Source organism: Topomyia yanbarensis, chromosome 3 (genome assembly GCF_030247195.1).
Source record: "Topomyia yanbarensis strain Yona2022 chromosome 3, ASM3024719v1, whole genome shotgun sequence".
In the NCBI taxonomy this organism is placed as follows: domain Eukaryota; kingdom Metazoa; phylum Arthropoda; class Insecta; order Diptera; family Culicidae; genus Topomyia; species Topomyia yanbarensis.
Window position 1 is genome coordinate 366,278,726 of NC_080672.1, and position 20,342 is coordinate 366,299,067.

Below are 20,342 nucleotides of genomic sequence, written 5' to 3' on the forward strand. Positions count from 1 at the left end.
TAATTATTGAAAAAAGGAGTATTGTTTTAAGAGTTGTCCTGCTGGAGCTGTAGAGCCAGAGTCTTGGAAGGTTCCCCATCAGAATCACTCACTACAATTGCAGACAAAACACAAATGTTACCCAGTATAACACTGCTTATGGCCAATTGCAACGGGCTGTGATTCCTAATGTGATAATCATTATACGGTTATGTGTCTAGGGACTTAAAGATCGCGTATATCATCGTGAAGTGCTCAAGCGTTTATACGTTAACGTGTTTCATCAGGTGGGCGTTTGCATGTCGCGTGTGCTAGCGTGTATGTACCTTCGCGTGCATAAATTCATTTTATAACCGAGTATCCATTCGCATATTCGCGAGTATTCTTGAATGATCGCGCGCAGACCGTGAATCTGATACTTAATTTCCAGTGTATGGTTCAGATGCTAGAAGAGAGTAAGTTTTCCCATATCACTAGAGTTCCCAGTCATATCACCATGGAACGTGTTGTCTAGTGAATATGAGCGTCATTTTTTTTTGTTCAACTGAAGTCACGGACCTAGCCTGCTAGGGCCGAGAGTAGGGAATTCCGGACGTAACCGATTCATTATCGCGCGAACATGGGCGTTAACAAAAGCAGACAAAATCAAAAGACCTATTTAATTGTCGGTTTTGTTCATTGCATGAACAAATCTTCTGCGGAAGGAAATGTTTCCTGCTGATCAAAGCTAGAAGTTTTAAAGAATTTCCTAATCCACGTGAACTAGATCGTCAACAAAAATAAAAGTGGCCTTCATAAGTTATACAGTCTGGATTCACTGGGTGGATACTTTTTAACTGGCCCGCTCTTTTGTTCAACCTACGCTAGTAGGACCTTTGTTCAATTGAAAAGCATATGGGTCATTCCACGCGAAGTGATTAAAAAAAGATGCAAATTTGAACGGATTTGAACCAAATTTGGAGGAATTGTTCTTCTAGGGCCAATATATAAAAACCCAAATTTGTCAAATGTGTCAAATGAACCACCCCTCGGGTCATGGGAGCACCCCCCGTTTTGGAAAATTGCTAAAACCCTAGATTTTCTTTTGATCATATCTTCGGTTCTATTAACTCAAGCCGCTAGTTGGCTTTTGAAGAAAATTACCCAAGGAGTCTAGAAAAAATATTAATTTTTGGTGGCACACAAATCTGTCGTGCCGGACTTGGGAAGCGATTTCTTCTGTGTGTAAATGCGCGATATTTTGACTATGTTGTACATTATTTAAATTTTTAATGCCATGATTTCAAAAATCTTTGGGTTTATCTATTGGAATCTATGCTTAGAAGTATTGCGGGGCGATATGTGCAAAAAATTTGAAAAGCTATCATGAGATGGCTGAACTATATGCGTTTAAAATTGGACTCCTTTTCGTTACATACGGTGCCAAGAGACATGCTGTGAACTTGAGTGATTCGTAGTTATGCTGCCTAAGCTCGACTCTCATTAGCAGAAGACAAAAGTTAAGCCCGTAAGATATTAAACCTGTTATAATGACCCTGCCACTTCTAGTTTTCCGATTTGTATACTTCACATCTTTGCTCTCACTTCAGTACTATGGCCCTAATTTTCATAACTTTCCCTACCCAGTAATCTCTAGCTAATTGAATGTCGTTAAAATGTAAAAAAGAAAATGTGACTAACATAGTCGAAATAAAAAAGGGAAAAAAAGCTTAACACCATAACGCCTTTCCTCATCACTCAAGTAAGTCACATTATTCAGCCGTCATATGTTGGATTCCAGGCCAGAAGGGATTTTACAACCTCAATTGACCCCCACCTAGTCTATACAAGAATACATCTAAAAGTATGATAAAGAAAACGATTTTACCAAAATAATAACAAATTCCACCTTAGCTCGTCCTATGGCCTTGGTTATCTAAATTACCTACCTATACATCCAAAATCCAATTATCTGCGCTATCAGAGCCGAGACAAGAACATTCACGCCTAGTTGGCTGACCAGAACAAGTTCAGAAATGATACATAACATGGTTTAGTGTTCGCTTTTGAAGTAGGAAAGTTTATTACCCGGGAATGCAAATTGCATATTCTGGCCTGCTGATGTTACATGATCGTTCCGGTACTAATTGGTATAATCCCGTTGAAAACAACATGTACTACGCATTCTTTCACCATGGGTGTGTGTGAGCATGTGCACTTCTGGGAGAGTGTGCAATGGTTATATCGCACTACCGTTGCGAAGCTAACTTTGGATTGAGAATGGTTTCAGCTTATATTACTGGAGACGTCACTGGAAGAAAACTGTATAGAAAATGTGGGTTTGGTATCCGTTTAAGTCTTGTTTACTAGTTTTGTTAGATTATAGCACGAGAACATTCTCGTAATGCGGTATTTTTTTAGCCATTTCTATGATCTATTCTATTACCCTATAACATGACCAGTTGCTGCCGCGGCTTCAAGAACTGAGAACCAATGAAATCTCAAATATTCACCGCAAAAACATGATAGTCTATCGGGAATGATCAATTAAAATGGTTCAACATTTGCGTACCACGCCGTCTAAGCTCCACTCTTTCACGCATCTTCAATTTAAGCCCTCCCACCGGTTACACCGTGTTTTTGACCTTTGAGGATGCGTGCCCACATTACAGTCAGTGGAGCATCCTACATTACAGCATGGTAATTTGCTACCGCCGCTCTGGATGCAACCGGTTTCACCGCTGCTGTCGGCGCGCCGAGTGAATCAAGTGACGAAGAATTGCATTCAACGTATTCCTCTAGTTTTTCGTCTCGGTGGTAGCGCGTTGAAAGTGGCCCTCCTGCAACTGCGGTCATAAAAGAAGCGGTGTGTGCAATGGTTGTTAATTAAGTTTTCGGTTCGCATCACCATTCATTCAAACCGCGGTGGCGGTGGCGATGGCGCTGGTAATGGCGGCCAACGTACATCGTGATCCGCAGACGTCTGATGCTGTTGCAGTGTGAGCCCCTGTCGGTTCGACCAGACCAGGTAATGATGAATAGTGGATTGCACAAGTAATCCACCACAGCCTTGAGGGGATTATTGGTGCATGGTTGGGTTTTTTTTTCCTGCGCGCTGATGTATTTTTTTTTACGAAAAACTTGTTACAAGGTTGTAAATTTCGCCGCTAAGATAAGCGGTCCGTTACTGACCCCGTAAGTGAGATCTTTACTGCGAGACAAGGCCGAAACGCACAAAGTGTGAACCGTTTTTGAGTGACTGTGCTCTGGTGGGTGACGAGAAAGTGCTGCTACTTAGGAATCAAGTGCCTCCTTTTGAGCTCAATTCAATGACTCCGGTTACTCGGAAGTTCAGGCACTCTGGTCAAGCTCTAAGTTCTGCATGCATGTGCGGTGAAATCGTTACGCTACATTATTCAACGGGCTGCAATCGATGAATGAGTAACTTTCACTCTCTTCTTTTAAAAACAAAGCTATTAGAATATTGAACAACAAGCGCTTACGCCGCTTCCGGCAGTCAAAAGTACTGTTTTATGTGTCGAAAGAAAATACGCCCCCGATCATTGGTGGGTTTGTTGTTTACAATTTTCTACTTTACGGTTGAGAAATGGAGCAAGTTGCACGAACAAAGTAGCAGAGGTGGAACGAAGTAGGTACTTTACACTTCTTATTCGTGTTACATGTTATATTTATATAATTTGTTTGTCTGACGGACTTACACTTGCTTCGCATTATAGTCAGCGGGCATCGATTCTAGGATGACACTAACCGAAGTTCAAGGGTAGAACTGGTACCTGTTTCCAAGAGAATAATGTTTTTCTTTAAATTGATCCGACAATGTTAAGGTGAGCTAGTATTGCTAGCTAGCTTTAGCATATCGTTCGTGGTGATAACTGTTAGTACATTTGGAAACATGGATGTGTAACTCTACACAGCTTCCTGTTCTACTTTCTTCATTTGTTTTCCGGTCTACATTATCTGCTGCGACTTCAATTGTCATAGCTTCCACATCATTGTGGTTGTTCCACAATCGGTGGCCTTGTTTTTGTTGTTGTTGAACATCTTACGGTTATCTAGATTTTTTTTATCAACCAAATAAACTTTATGTTTCACCAGAATATTTGACCACAATAAATGAAAAGTTAAATGACAAGGTAGACGGGAAGTGTTGATGCTTCACCTACAGTGCCGCCGAGAGGGGGGGGGGACCGGGGTATTTCCCCCCGAGCCCGAAGTTCTGAAGGGGGCCGGATTTTTACCAGAAACTAAAATTTGACAAATACTTTTTCGATAAAAAATTATTTGAGAATGCAATTAAAAATTCAATATCTTGTGTATGAGGTAACTAGAATAGCGAAAATTCTAAACTACTGCACATTTGGTATCAACTAACCAACCTAATTCTCGCATCGAAACAAGATCAGACTCGAGCGGGCATAGCGAAATTTGTACATTGAATGTCATGTACGCAGCTCACCTGGGTTCGAATCCTAACCCCGCACACAGGAATAGAGATTTTTTATAGGAAAATTCCTAACCAGAATGAAGCGAATGACCTTAAGGTTAAAATGCACATAATCGAAACAAAAATATGATCAGACTTGTAATGGTTTAAATTTAAATTTAAATGGTTTGATTAGAAGTCATGAGGTTGTCTTCAAATTTTGCCAATATGAAAACGATTTTTTTGATCTATCGAATTTCCAATCTTCGAAAGCGCTGGATTAGTATCGAAAGTTATTATTGAAATCCTGCTTAGGGTTGCCACACCGGTTTTTGGGGGCGAATTCCGTATCTTCGTTCAGGTAAATTCGAATTCGCCCGGAAGAATCCACTTTGCAATTTTGAGTTGCCCTTTTCTCTACCAGGAATCGTCCAGCACCCAGTCCTCGTAAACATCATAATCGGGTTGCAGGCCCTAATTTTTAAGGAGGGCCCCTCTTGGCGTTGACAAATATTATTTTAAAAGTGCCATTTGGGTTTACTTTGTCCCATTGAACCTTGGCTTAAATGGATCAATGTTCCTCACAAAGATTCTCGAAAGAAACTGGAGTGTGATTTCACACCCCATGTTTGTTTACTGAGGAGCAGAGCGAAGCTCGCTCGGATTATCCTTCACAGCGAGAGTGGCTGGTGCTTTTAGATTCTTTGTGAATATCTGAGGAAGCGAAGTACTACACCCAACTAAATCAACAAAACTGTTAACAAATGCAAAAACATACAACTAAATGTGAACGGCACAGAGTGCTGACCAAAACAATACACTCTACGCTGAATGTGAAGAAAATAAGATATTTTTCCTCTTAGTGCAACGAGCTACTTAAGAATTAAAACAATGCATATTTATTTGTTTTTAAGCGATTTATACAATAAAAAGCAATGGAAGCGCTCCAAAATTCTGTCGAGTGATCACTTCAATTCGAAATTCTAATTGATTTCAACGCATACCCATGTGTCTCTTGAAGTCTATCCCCTGCTCAGTAAAACTCTGCTGGTCAAAGCACCATTAGAGGCGGTAACCCTACCTCTAATTGAGAGCTCAATTGGCCAAATAAGTAATCAAAAACTCTTGATAAACCAAAAATATTTCGGAAATAATTCAAAAATTAAAATTTTATATATTTGGTACGCCGTTCATTGTTACAAAATCCATAGAAAATCATTTTAGATACGAGATGATAGCGATACGTTTTTGTCAAGGGATCGTACTCAAATGACGAAGCTTTTTTCTGCGATTTTCGACTACCAATTCCCCCTCGCAAAGAGGCCAGGGATGGGAGAAAATACGTTTTACAATTCTTTCAAATACGGCCTTTTATCAATATTTTCATTATAACAGGTGTGCTGACATACCAACAAAAAGAAGAGAATAATTCATGTTTTTATAGGATTGTGAATGTTTTCGAAACCAGCATAGCATAAAATTCAACCACAACCCTTATTTGAAATTTAATCCAAGTTTCTCATTTTTTCCATTTTTTATTCATACATGGATTTTTTTTAATTTTGTTAAAATTTCATTGATCTATTTTTTCAAGGTGTGGATTATATTTGTATTTCTACAATTTTAAGATTCTGCCTTTTTTATCTATTTCCGTACTTTTATTTTTTCCATCTTTTTACATGCCTTACTTTTGCTTTTTTTCTATTGCTAGCATTATCACTTACTTTAATTTATAGTTCTCTCTCTGTTATTTCATTTTATTCGCAAATTTTCGAGAATATTCTGCTTTCTTTATTTTATTTTTCTTATTGTTTCATATTTTATTACCCTGCTCTTTGTTTGTTTCCTTTGTCATTCCATCTAATTTTTAGAATTTGTCTATTTACTACATTTATTCTTATAATAGCCTTTTTCTATTTCCCTTTTTTCTTTTTTTTTTGCATTTCCAAAAGCAATTTCACTTATTGAAATTCAATTCCAATTTGTCTTATTGTTTAATTTTTTACCTTTCTCCTATTTTCTTCCTTATTTCTAGTTTTTAGCTTTTCGTTTTCCGTAGTTTTATTTTTTCCCATTGTTCATTTAATATAATTTATTTATTGTTTATACCTTTTTCTTAAGATTTAATTCGTTATTGTTATTTCTTCATTGTTTCCATTTAACCTATTTTGAAAGTACTTTTTCTGTTGACCATTTTCCTATACGTTTACATTGATTTTTTTTTATTTTCCTAAAAAACATTTGATTTATCTTTTTTGACACTATGCGCACTTGTTCTTCACTTTACGTTTAGTTCGTTGTTTGAATTCGTTTCAAATTTCATTTCTAGTGTTCTTTCAGTTCTTTAAATAATTTAATCCATTTTATTCATTTTCTTCGTGTTACTTTTTCAATTTTTTTATTTTATAGTATACCATGTTGGCTTTTTCTACTATTTTTTGTTTTCCATTTTGTCTGTTTGCTCCGTTTTTGATCAATACTTCCAATTTTCTTTACTTTTTCGTCTTTTCATCATTCCAATTTTTATAAATTTTACGGATCGTCCATTTTTTTAAATTTCTCTATGGTTATTTTATTCTTGTCTTTTATATATACTCCTCTAATTTTATGCATTCTTAACGTTTTATTTACTTTTTCTATTGCTTTAACTATTACTTGTTTTTTTTTGTTAAATAAATTTTATTATTCTTGATTTATCGAGTTTTTCAGCTTTATTAATTTTTATATTAATGTTTGTATTCTTTTTAGTAGTTTTTTTTTCATTTTCATTGATTCTTGAAATTTTTCTTACCTTCTTATCGATTTTTCATTATTTTCACCAGTTGTGCAATAATGTTCGACTTCTTTAATCTTCGCAATATGTTTTTCTTGTTTCCTGTTTTCTTTTATCTATTTTTTATAGGTTTTATTTTGGTTTTTCTCGATTTAACATTTTTTGATTGACATTGACATTAATTTGTTTATTTGGTTGATTTTGTTGTTTTTAGCTCTTTTGAACATTCTTTTAATATTTAGTTTTCCTATTGGTTTTTTATCTTTTGCCGTTGGTCGTCGTTTAGCTACTTTCATTTTTTGTAATTACTACATTTTCAATCTTTCCATTTCCTTACTTTTATAAATACTATTGACCAAAATGGCGCTTCTCAAAGTCACCAAAACTGTCGAAGCGGAATTAAAAAACTCCCAAAGTATAAAAACTCTACTTTTTGTTCCTTCATTGGCACTACAAACAACTAGAGCTAAAAACTAGTATATAAATATAAAATTTCAGTGTACTATACATAGTATCAGTGAACTCCAATGGATTTCAAACATTAACTTTTTTATGCGCAGGCAATACATAGTGGTAGGGGCCCGTACGTTGGACCCCCGGGCCCGTATTTTCTCTCTGCGGCCCTGTTCACCTACTTAACAGAAGGACAACAAATCATTAAATTCTTCCATAGGTATCGCGGAGTTGGAGGTTCAGAAGGGTATAAGATATAGGATTCGCTCCAAGCAAGCTATGCGACCTGTAAAGCACAGTTTATTACCTTTTTATTTAGCTAGTCTTCGAGTACATGACTACTTGAAAAAGAAAAAATATAGTTAAGGTTTTGAGATGCTTCATTAAACTCTGGGTAGCCGGCTACCGAGAGTTTAACAAAATTTAACTCCAAGCAGCCATCCATGTAGCGAAGCTCATGTTATCCGCGTGGTTGACCGGATCACTATTTTTGGTAACCGTAGGAGAGTCCGGGGCTATTACGACCGTGTGGGTAATTCAGACCCCTTCAATATCTCAGAAAATCGTAAGACTTTCTGACTGTCATACATATTGATGGAAGCACCATTCCGGAACATTAATTTTGACAGATGAATCTCAATCTGCATTTTTGTTGGAAAAAATATACGTGTTTCATTTTGTTGCCATCCACAAAACAAAAATCATTATAATGGAAAAATTAAAGAAATTATTAAAGTGATTAAAGAAACTAATACAACAGAAAAAAATAATAGGTAAGTATTTTGGAAAGTTTGGGGCTCCTGTTGTGTGGAATGATTTTTGATTGGGTGAAAACACGGGCATATTCAAGACGGTCACCACTATTGTGCGAAATGAGCGTACGGGGCTATTCGGACCCCCTATTCCATCAACCACCGTTCAGCGGCTTGCGGCTGCGCACACGAGTGCACATACCACATCAAAGAAAATACATGATGCATCAATCGACAGCTGTGACTGAACAGATTAATTTTATTGTGACTAACGACTTACCTTTCAATATAGGGGCCCCTTTTCAAAATTTCGGAAGAAAAATGATGTAAGATTTTGAACGCTTATATCTTTTGGTGTACTTAATGGATTTAATCATTTTTCGGCATTTTTTCGAAAATATTTGTACCAATGTTGTATTAAATTTTGGAATATGTAGGACATTCATTATCAACGAAAAAATAGTGTTTTGAAAAATCTCTTGAAAACAACTCGGAAAAGTAAAAATTTTTAGCCCATCCCGCACAGAGCCGTCAATATGGTGCATCAACCGAACAATAAAATAATGAAAAGTTTTAAATATAGGTCCACTACATGTTTGTTCCTATGATTATTCGTATTGGGTTGCTTGACGAGAGTAGTTGGTGGGGAAAGCCGGCATATTAGTTTTCGTTATGCCATTAGAAGCCGGACGGAAAGGAAAGGCTCATGATCGCACAAGAACGAGCGAGAAAGCGATAGTAGTTTCATTAATCGGATGGAAAACGTTCAACGCTTGCTACCGATAGGTTGTTTGCTATATAAAATTTGTTTAAATAGTTCAAAAACTACTTTAAATGAGAATCAACATTAATGATAAAACCTATATATAGGGGTGTCGCAGCTTTTCTCAAAGCCAGACGTGTGTAAGACGCAGTGCATAACGGACGTGCGTGCCAGGTCGTCAGAAGCTACATCGGACGACCAATCAAATCGGCTACCACCGGAGAGAAGACGAAAAACGTTGGTGGAGGTGGTGGCGGCGAGAAGGCCAAAAAGCCAAAGGCTAAGAAACGCAGTCTCTGAAAAGGCGGTAGCAACGGCCACTAAAATGCCACCAAAACATCGAAGGCTGCAGCAAACAACCCGAAGACCCCAAAGCTAAAGAAGGCCGCCAAACCTGTCAAGAAAGCTGCCCGAAGAAGATAAGTAAATTCACGCGTCTCTAATGTTGCCAACAGTCCTTTTCAGGTCTAATAAAATACTTGTAAAGAATCAGTGGTGCTTATTTCCCGTTGGCGCTGTTAATTGTAGATGGATTTGTGTCATAGTTATATGCAAACCGTCCTTAGGATGAATATATAATGGAAAAAGAATTTATTAGGAAGTTCCTTTTATTAATTGTATAAGAAAATATTTTTCAAATTAATCTACAAACCCGAAGGTTTTTGCATATCCTTCCAAGAAATTCAGTGAATGTGGCAACTCTGCCACTAAGCGAAAGCTACACCAAAACGAATGATGAAAATATTTGCATTTTTCGCACAAAAGGATGGCCTTCCATCTGTACCGAAAAGTTAAGAAATGAGAACGCCTTGATGCAAAGCGTACTCATTCAGTATGAGCTGCGAAAGGGGAATGTTCATATGTATGTACGCAGTAGAAACAAATCGTCGGCAAGGTTTGAATCGTTTCAAAAGATTCTAGTCTTGTATCACCATAGTTATCTGCAAACTGTCTTTATTAGGACGAATACATAACGGAAAAACTAGTGGTGGGTATTTTTACCATTTTTTGTTAACCATTTTTTGTTAACGACCTATTGAGTCAATTTGTCAACAGTTGTTACGGCATTTAATTAGCAAGGGACTGGAAGGTGAAGTATATTTTTTCAATATTAAGAGCCATAGTACTCAAGGGAGAGCAAGGAGTTGAAGGGAGAAAGTTTAGAAAAGCGTGGAAGGATCATATATGCAAGCTTAGAGCTCACCGGCGACTTAACTTTTTGTCTGCTACCGTAGGAGTCAAGATCTTTTAGCATTAGAAATGCGAATCACCTAAGTCTACGGCATGTCCGGACAAGCGTAAAGTAACTTGTTACTTCATGCTGTCGGAACCTATGGTGCTATAATAAAGTTAAGCAATCGACAAATAACAGTCGCCAGGATCTGACGTGAGTATACATTGTTGGTTTTATTTTTTCGATGATCGTTTGTCCGTTTATTGTGAGATTAGTGAAGCTTCGCAACAAAAGGGAAGCAAACTTCGGTTAAATACGCTATCTATTGATTTTAAATATTATTGTATTCGACCTTCTGTTAGCGGAACATGATATTGAATGTGGAGCTTTCGAAAGTCATGCTCATGCAGTTACGAAACCACGAAACCAATATTGATAACGTTAAATTTAAAGGCGGAATTGAGTGCTTAAACGTTGGGGAACGACATGGTACGCGAGTACCTTTCCAGATTTAAATTAAAATTACAATGTGTTTTCCATAACTTGAACCTGAAACTGGGTGACATCATAGTAAATCATCAGGCATAAATTTTAGTGATATGAAATTGAAGACGTAGTAAGTGGGTTTGAGGATAACGTTTTAGTTGTTCTCACCCCATAACCGACTGGCAGGGTCATCAAACAGTGAGATAACATAGTTCTCACAAGTCTCCCATCTCATGCCTCCACGCGAGTCTAAGTATATTGATGACATTTGGTCCGACGACGACATTTGCTGATAGAGCAGAACAAGAGGGCGCGAGCAGATCTAGAGGACCCTTCATAAATTACGCAACGCACTTAAGGGGGGGGGGGGGTACAACAAGTTGTGACATATGGGGGAGAGGAGTATGCGTAACATGTTTTTACTGAACAAAAAAAATCGAAAAATTTGTTACGTAATAGGGGAGGGGGGATAGCGAAATTTGTGACAATTTGGTACATGGGGGAAGGGGAGACAATTTTGGGCAATTTTCGCATTACGTAATTTATGAATGGTCCCTAGTCGAGAAAACACTACCGTAATAATGAGTAGTTGATCGGAAATTAGCCCCAATAAGACTTTAATCTGACTAGTATCGATGATCACGGGTCAATACGCACTGAAAATTTGCCGCGCTCTTTCTATGAATCTAATTCCAAGCTCCGTTATTGGTATCAATCCTGGTGCATCAGGTTAACAATCCTTTGTATTTCTCTTTAAGGTTCGTTATTATCGCTCGTATATGTGTATTTTACAAACAATTCCATGCGAAAAATAGAAAATACTTTCCTTGATTATAACATCTCGCGTTATCATAACTCTTTGTATAACGTGTTATCACTCGGTAGTTCTCAACCCAATTAATATATCTCAGAGAAGAAATAAGAAAACCTGTCTAAAAACTGTTGCAAAAAAAGTGATCCGGCCAATTACGCAGATAAGATAAGCTTTTCTAGGCAATAATCCCACGGTCACCTGTGTGGAATTCAAATTGTTTTTGTTTAAAAAACAGTATACTCTCGGTAGCTGGCTACCCAGAGTTTAAAAGGAACCAAAAACTAAACAAGATCTTTTGTTTTTCAAATGATTGTGTACTCGAAGACTAACTAAACCACTACCTAATAAACTATGCTTTACAGGTTGCATCGCTTGCTTGGAACGAATCCTAGACCTTATACCCTCCTAAACCTCCAACTTCGCGACACTTAAGGAAGAATCTAATAAATCGTCGTCCTTTTGTTAAGTAGGTGGATCATCAACACTTCCCGTCTACCTTATCCTTTATCCTTCCCCGTACGGTGCCCACGATATCTTACGAATCGCAAATCTAAAAATTATGGAATTTATTAACTTGTTAGTTTATAGCAGTCTTCAGTAACTGAAAGCGAAAACAAATTTTTTTTTTCGGGAATGGAGACGATTTTTAATAAAATATTGTTTTTTGGAGCTTGTTTGTTTGGTTTCTTTACAAAAGGATTATTAATATTGGTTCAAACTGAAATTCCACTGGCTATTGTGATTATAAATAACTAGCTAATACCCGTCGCCCCTTGCTGCTACTTTCAACGAAATAGGAGTAAAACAAAATTTGCGAAAAGAGCCCCCGAACAAGAGTCGAATCTATGATCTTCCAGTCTCTAGTTGGGAAATTTACTCAATGCCGTACTTTGACAAAAGTCTTTTTTTAATTTTTCTTGTTTATACAATAAAATGTTTAACCGAAAAATAGCAACAAAACTTAACCGAAAAGCATTACAAAATCATTATTTAGAAATTCGAAGTTGTAACAATTGTAGGAATTGCAGTAAAATTGCGATTTTAATCGTGCAAGTATATTCTATTTAACACAAACAAAAATCGCACAAAAATTAAAAGGACACACGGGGTACTTTAAATTTTACCGCACCGCGAGATCCCCTCAAAAAGAAAATCAATACAGAATCCTGAGCATGATTACAAATACACGCTCAAAAGACAAATACCATCGCACACTTACCGGAAGAGCTGTCTGGCGAAGCTTCGTTAATTTCTGATGATCGTTCCTCCAGCAGCAGTGATATCAAAATATCCAATTTTCCCTTGAATTAAAATTCGACACACCGAAATAGCTATCCGTAGGGTTGATGACTTTTTTTTTTCTATCTCACAAATTCAATTATTTTACAATTGGACTTCTTTTGCACAATTCTTTATCTTATTTGTGTGCGCACAGCTTCACAAAACTTGAGCACGGTTGGTTATATCACTACCACTTCCGAACTATTCAATGAAATTTGACTCTCGGATGTGGCAGACGAACTACTATTGCCTATCGCGTTTCGGCTTCTGGCTAATTTAGTGTATGCAATGCTACTATGCCACTGGCCGCCAACGATACGGCGATTGATTCACTTTCAATTTTCTCGTGAGTTCACAAAACTCACCACAGGGCTAGCAAGAAGTAAAACTGCACTGCACTCGGTTCTTTTTTTTTGTTGCGTTAGGGTCTGCCAACCAAAACACCAGTAAACCTCGTAAACTTTCAGCATACACGCATACTGCTTCGCCTAGGATTGTTGTTGTTTACATTCGGATGCAAGAGTACGGTTTTATGAATGTTCGCTATAAGCACGTATACGCGGTGTACGCACACAACCTCCGAAGAGAAAAATAATCTGCAAAGCCACCATCGAGAGCGAATCAAATTTCGTATCGTAGAAGGCCCTTCACCTTTTCCTTTAGCGACCCGACCAAGTACACCGACGACTATTGCGGCCGGAGAGGTGCGATTTCGATGGCAGCTGCAAATCTTCGAATGTGTGTGTTCTGGCTTTGCCAACTAGGATTTTTTCTCCAGGCGAGACACTCCTTCTTCTAGCAAATTATTTTGCAGAAAACAAAAAATCCGACATTTAATGCACTTAATAGTATCCTGCGTTGGAACGCTACGCCCCTTAATTCACTTTTTACACTTTCGTACGATTTTAACCGTTAGTTTTCCTCATGTATCACTTCTTGCGCAAAAGCCCAAAAAACACTTGAGGGGACTCTTTTTCAATCAATGCTGAGTGAACATTCAAACCATCTGCAAATCGTTGAGAAACGTAACAACCTGACCAGAGGGAGAACTTTCCAATCACTGATGGAAGCCCCGACGTTTGCTTATTTTCAGTTTAATTCATTCACTTTATAATCAACCTTGTCAATCGCGCGACGCCGATCGCCTTCATCACCATTCCGCAGAAACAGCTCAAAAACGACTGCGAGAAAGTCCGTCGACTAGTAGCTGTCAGCATAGCAGAAGGATAGCTTGCATCAATCACACGCACACAATCAACCTACATCCAGCCAGTCCAGCGTCATTCTCTCTCTTTTTATGGCGTACAAGTTGAGCGTATAGTAGTGGTGGTGCGATGAAGCATGTTTTACACTTCAATCAAATTTTACCTATTTCGATCAAATACGTACCCAAAAAAGGGTTCTGGTCCGTTTTTAGCACGCTGTCGCGCTAGACTTTTGAACAAAAGCAGACCGCCCAAAACAATTCTCGACAAACATATCATTACGGCCTAAAAGCCAACTGTACAAATCTACTTTGAATGGAAATCCCAGACAAACCGTTACACGCCAATCACAGATGTTGATAGTAAGCGAAAGAGAAAATTTTTCTCTTTCATAAACTGTTGTGAACTGTGTTCGACTAGTAAGGGTATGTCTGGAATTTCCATTCAAAGTGGATTTTGACAGTTGGCTTTTAGGCCGTAATCATATGTTTATCGAGAATTTCTGGTGGAATAAAATCGGAGCACAGTCGTGATATACTCGGTGTTCCACCCCTATTTGACACAAACAAATATTTTGACAACTTTTCATCAGCAGTAATCGGTAATGTCTGCTGAATATAAATCCAAGCTTATAAATCCTAGGCTGGCGACACCAATTTTAGTATCTTACGGTCACAAATACTAACTATTTGCATTTTTCAAGGAATTTTAAGTAAATATTACCGTCGTGATGGTAGAATAACAATTCGGTTGTTGTTAAACGCGAGCTTTTCCTCTTGTTTTAGTACAGTTGACAAAAAATCGAGAAAAAACGAAAAGTTGCGTTTGTTTTGTCCAACGCAAAAATGCACTTTCATAAAAATTTGCTTAGTGCACTGGCGTTAAAGAGTTCATCGCCCATATAACGATATAGAATGAAATCGGACACCTAAACCATTAACTGTCGGACTTTACGAGTACAATGATTAAAAATTATATATAAAATCATCTGGGGCCATGCATAAATGACGTAGCATTTTGGGGAGTAGGGAGGGTATACCAAATTTGTGACGAAGTGTGACGAGGGGGAGGGTAGGGTCAGAAGTTGTGCGACGTAGCATTAAGTTTAAAACCCATTGTTCAGAGAAAACAATTTAATGATCCTCCATTCCCTAGAGAAATGAATTTAAATTCAAACAAGTTACTTTTGATGCGATTTTTCATAAGGTAAATTTTACGATTCGCGGAATTACACGTTTGCAAAAATACGAAAAGATTTTGTAAGCGGATTTAACTTGCTACATTAGTTAGCTAATGTTGCTAACCTGTAGACTTAGTTTGGAAGCTGAATTAAATTTTCACTTTGAATTCAACCAATTTAGTAATTTAGATGAATGAATGGTTCTTAGAATAATTTGCAGCTGCTCGATTGTGAACTGAGAGAACTTGTCTTCATGCCCCCTTGACATATAAAATTCAAAACAAAACTATCAACACTATATTTGTCATGAAATGGGCTTATTTTGCACGCAATTTGCTGTTATAATGAAAATGTTGATAAAAGTCGTCAAACATTTTGAAAGGACATGTATTTAAAATAATTGAAAAAAATATGTAATTTTTTTTCATCTCCCGGGCGCTTTGCATGGGACGAGGGGGAGGGGGTAGGTAAATGCTACGTTATTTACGAGGGGGAGGTTAGAATTTTGTGACCAAATGCTACGAGGGGGGAGGGAGGGGTCAAAAATCGTCGAAAAAAAGCTACGTCATTTGTGTACGGCCCCTATGCATTTCAAATGTCACCGTTGTCGTGTGTTGCACACAGCCCTTTTCTATTTTTAGTCCATCGAGCCTGGCTGTCGTATTCGTCTCCTTTTATCAGACAAACCGTTATTGTAATTTTCCATTTTCAATTTGATTGGTTGCTTACCCGTACAAATAAATACCATTTGAGAAATCTATAGAACTATTTGAAAACTATTCATATAATACTCACCATATTGAGAATACTACTGATACATTCCATACATAATAACTTCATTATTAAGCATACTCATGACTTCTTGTTGGTATCCGACGGGGCAAACAGGTGGAAAACTGGTGTGTTAAGCGAAAGCAATTATGTGAATAATTCCCCCCCAAGGCAGGATGCGAACCTGCAACCCTTGGGACTGCGGCCCAATGTACAAACCCTTATGCTAACCCTGTGATGTGAAAACATGATTATCGCTTTAGCGACCATACTCATTTTAGTTACCATTTTAAATATCTTGCGTGTAAATAATCGTATCCTACATTGTACTTTTGCGCCAATAGTTTATTCAGCTCTAGTAATCTTCGTTATTCGTATGTCTGTTTACCCTGTTCCAAAACCTGTAGGTGATTAACAAGATGGAAAATAATATCGTAAATATGTAATTTGTATTTGGTGTAACGTTCGCTGGTGGTGCAGTGATCGATTGAATGCAGATGGTGTGCAGCTGTCGACTTCTTTCTCCGAGCAGCCAAGATAAGCCGTGTAGTGTCGGTAGTGGTTGTTTCAACCGACTAGGGATTACAGTACAGATCACCTATTCTGGTGATAAAAACCCACCAAACAGGGAACCCTAATTCCATAGTATCATGCGACCCGTGCAATCGTTAAAATTGTTGAGAGGGTTTAAAATATTCTCAATGGCGAACGGTGCCTTGGAAGTGCCGGACGTACTCCCCAGTATGCTGCATTGCGCAACGGAACGATAGTGCAACCAACTGAATTATTTTTCACTGATGACCGGCACTATTTTGCCGGATTTTTATTGGCTGGGGATTTGGTGAGACTGACAACTGATGGTAATTCGGCGAAGTTTTGCTGGATTTCGATTATCAAGTTTCGATGTGTACAGACGAATCTGCCCAGAAGCCGTGTGAGCCACAGGGTTCCTGCTCCCATTTCGTAGGAAGCAACTGGAAATAGGAGTCCATTAGTCAAGTGTCGAGGACTTGATGACAGGAGGGTCTAAAATATGTCAGTCGCACACGGGGCATTTTAAGTTTTGCCCAGTTAGTAAATATTGTCTTTATTGCTTACAAGACAGGCATGACTAATCCACGTGAAATGCCTCGTGGATGCAACTTTCGAATAAGGCCATTGACGCGTGTTTCATATCTGTGCTGTCAACTTCAATGGCTCTTTTCACGAAGAGCGAATAAAAATCCAGGGTTCGTCCCATGCAGTTCTTTGATTCTGAGCTACTGTGTGCAGATCAAGTCAAATACATAGGATTCCAAACTGAATTGGTCTGCTCATTTTGAGTTCAGAGCCAAGAAAGCGTGCATGACCTTTGGGCAGTGCAGACGAACTTTTGGAAAGATCTGGGGTGACATTATGGAACCATTTCGAATCGACTTTTCATACAAGCTTGCATACAATAAACCTTCCTTTTCGGGATGCGTAATACCACCCCTGGGGTCTCAAACTCAAATACTGTCATACGGATGCCTTGTGTGGTGGCACAAGGGAGAGGTGGTGATGGTCCAGTGAACGTGAACGCTTTGGCGTTCTCTGTCATTTTTGGTAACTAGCCGAGCCAGGAAGCCAGCTTATGTAGGCTTCACTCATTTTTCAAAGAAACGTCAAAACATTAATCCTCTTGGTCCCAAAAGTAGATACAGAACACTAGATTAGGATTGTCGCTGGTGTTCCCATTGTTTTCGTCTCGGAACATGTTTGTTTTGCTTTCGGTATATATCTGTCAAGGTATCGAAAGTCTCTCTAGTAAAAGTCTTTGGTCCGCATTTTTGGTACGCGCAGAAAAATATGGCCTGCTTGTAACCACAAACCGTTTAGTTGAACTTTAAATTAGTAAAATGCAGAGTTTACTTTTTTCATTTTAGTCTCGTTTATTCTGCTGTGATTTTTATGCATTCAAAACCGAAAATGTCCAATGCATAAAATTTACAGCAGAATAAACAATAGGCAAACCGAAAAATGATGTGATATCTGCTATGAAACAAATTTCTTTGAGGCATACTATTATAATTTCATTAGTTTTCACATGGTATCTATGCGTGACAGATAATTTTTATGTTCTACTGCAAATTGCAAAAAATATGTGTGAAATCAATATATTCAATATAACGAATTTTCTCGGTGTAAATTTTCGACTGTTATTGTTATGAAATGAAAGAGTTTGTATAGACCGCACAAGGAAATGAAAATTCATCAAAATTCAGTATAGGTTTAGATAATTTGTGCATTCTACTTAGTGAAAATACTTCAGCCAAGAATGGCCAATGTGTTGCTGGCTAAAAGGTACAAAAATGACTCGTCGCTACGAAACGACGATAGAGGATTGTTTCTTTTTTTTGCCTATTTGACAGGTATATACCGGAATCAAAACAATGATGTTCCTACCACTGATGCCAGCGACAATCCTAATCTAGTGTTCTGTATCTACTGTCCCAAACTCTCATTCGCCCTTGTTACCCCTTAGGCTTGGGAACAATTTTTCACTAGTGGTCTATCCCCTGCTGGTTTGTTCACAAGCCAGTGGCGCCATCATCGCAAATGCGTTCGTTAAAGCGGATTAAGCATTGTTATTTATTGTGTTATGTCTGTTAGTCTGTGGTCATCTGCGAAAAATGGGCTCATGGCTTGCTTTCGCCACAACTCTGACTGCAGGTTTCTGGGTTTTGGGACAGTAACTATGTTGATCTTGCTACCAGTCATACACGACAATGGTCACAAATGGTTTCATAGGGTGAAGAAATTCTCGCTCCCAGTGATATTGCACTCACATATAGTTTTCCTTACAGGACATTCCATGTGAAGATTCCCTCTCGAGAGGAGAGACTGTTTGGTTATATGGAGAGACAACAACAAGCGCAAGTGGGACGTGCTGGTGCAAGTGTCTACTGTCGTGAAATGAGATTGGAATAGTCTCACTCGCTAGGAAAGGTTAGTATTCCAAGCAGAAATCTTCACGATGATGTGCGGGATACAATCGGCCCTTCAACAGAGCTTATCTGGCAAAGTTGTCGTTGCTTCTGCGACAATCCTAATCTAGTGTTCTGTATCTACTGTCCCAAACTCTCATTCGCCCTTGTTACCCCTTAGGCTTGTGAACAATTTTTCACTAGTGGTCTATCCCCCGCTGGTTTGTTCACAAGCCAGTGGCGCCATCATCGCAAATGCGTTCGTTAAAGCGGATTAAGCATTGTTATTTATTGTGTTATGTCTGTTAGTCTGTGGTCATCTGCGAAAAATGGGCTCATGGCTTGCTTTCGCCACAACTCTGACTGCAGGTTTCTGGGTTTTGGGACAGTAACTATGTTGATCTTGCTACCAGTCATACACGACAATGGTCACAAATGGTTTCATAGGGTGAAGAAATTCTCGCTCCCAGTGATATTGCACTCACATATAGTTTTCCTTACAGGACATTCCATGTGAAGATTCCCTCTCGAGAGGAGAGACTGTTTGGTTATATGGAGAGACAACAACAAGCGCAAGTGGGACGTGCTGGTGCAAGTGTCTACTGTCGTGAAATGAGATTGGAATAGTCTCACTCGCTAGGAAAGGTTAGTATTCCAAGCAGAAATCTTCACGATGATGTGCGGGATACAATCGGCCCTTCAACAGAGCTTATCTGGCAAAGTTGTCGTTGCTTCTGCTCTGATAGTCAGACTGTAATCAAGGCCCTTCGCTGGGACAAATCACGAACCAAGGTAATGATTCCATTGGCGATTCTACGTTGAAACCGCTCGCAGATAGCGCTGGGAGGAAAGTGTTGTTGATTTTATTCTGTTCTGTCATAGTGCATATATTTTCTGTAAACATTGGTAAAAAATGACTTTTAAACACCAAATTACCGATCAATTTGTTGATAATTGTTTATGAAAATGGAGGAAAATTATCATTTTATCAGATGATGAGTAAACATCTTGCGAAAAGAGTGTGAAACATAGTGGTTTCTAATATTATTCGCAGAGCTATATGCGCGCTGTTTCGAAATGTAATTTGTTGAGCACCGTAGCCGCCGCAACAGCATTTCCCGTTCGTCCTAAGTTAAGCTAAACCTTCATGAGATGGTATAAATTCAAGAAACTCTCCAGATCACGCGAGGAAAGAATATATCCGGCTAATAGGAAAGTGTCAGCTTTGTATCATGCACAGCCGATCCTTCTCTCCGATAGTCTTCACTGAATCTCCTACGTAGTTCAAAATATAAAGGAGTTTGACATTGGTGCTGATTGGGTCTCGGTTTCGAGTTGGAACT

At 38.4% G+C, this 20,342-nt stretch overlaps 1 protein-coding gene across 5 annotated transcripts in view; it reads right to left on the reverse strand.

Annotated features, from left to right (window-relative positions):
* The window catches only part of LOC131688459 (neurabin-1), a 277,301-nt gene extending 263,236 nt beyond the window's left edge, over window positions 1–14,065 (reverse strand). For all 5 annotated transcript variants that reach the window (XM_058972729.1, XM_058972732.1, XM_058972734.1 and 2 more), the window contains exon 1: window positions 12,837–14,065. The gene's annotated coding sequence lies outside the window, so the exon portion shown is untranslated. The remainder of the gene's footprint in view (window positions 1–12,836) is intronic.
* Window positions 14,066–20,342: the final 6,277 nt, after the last annotated feature.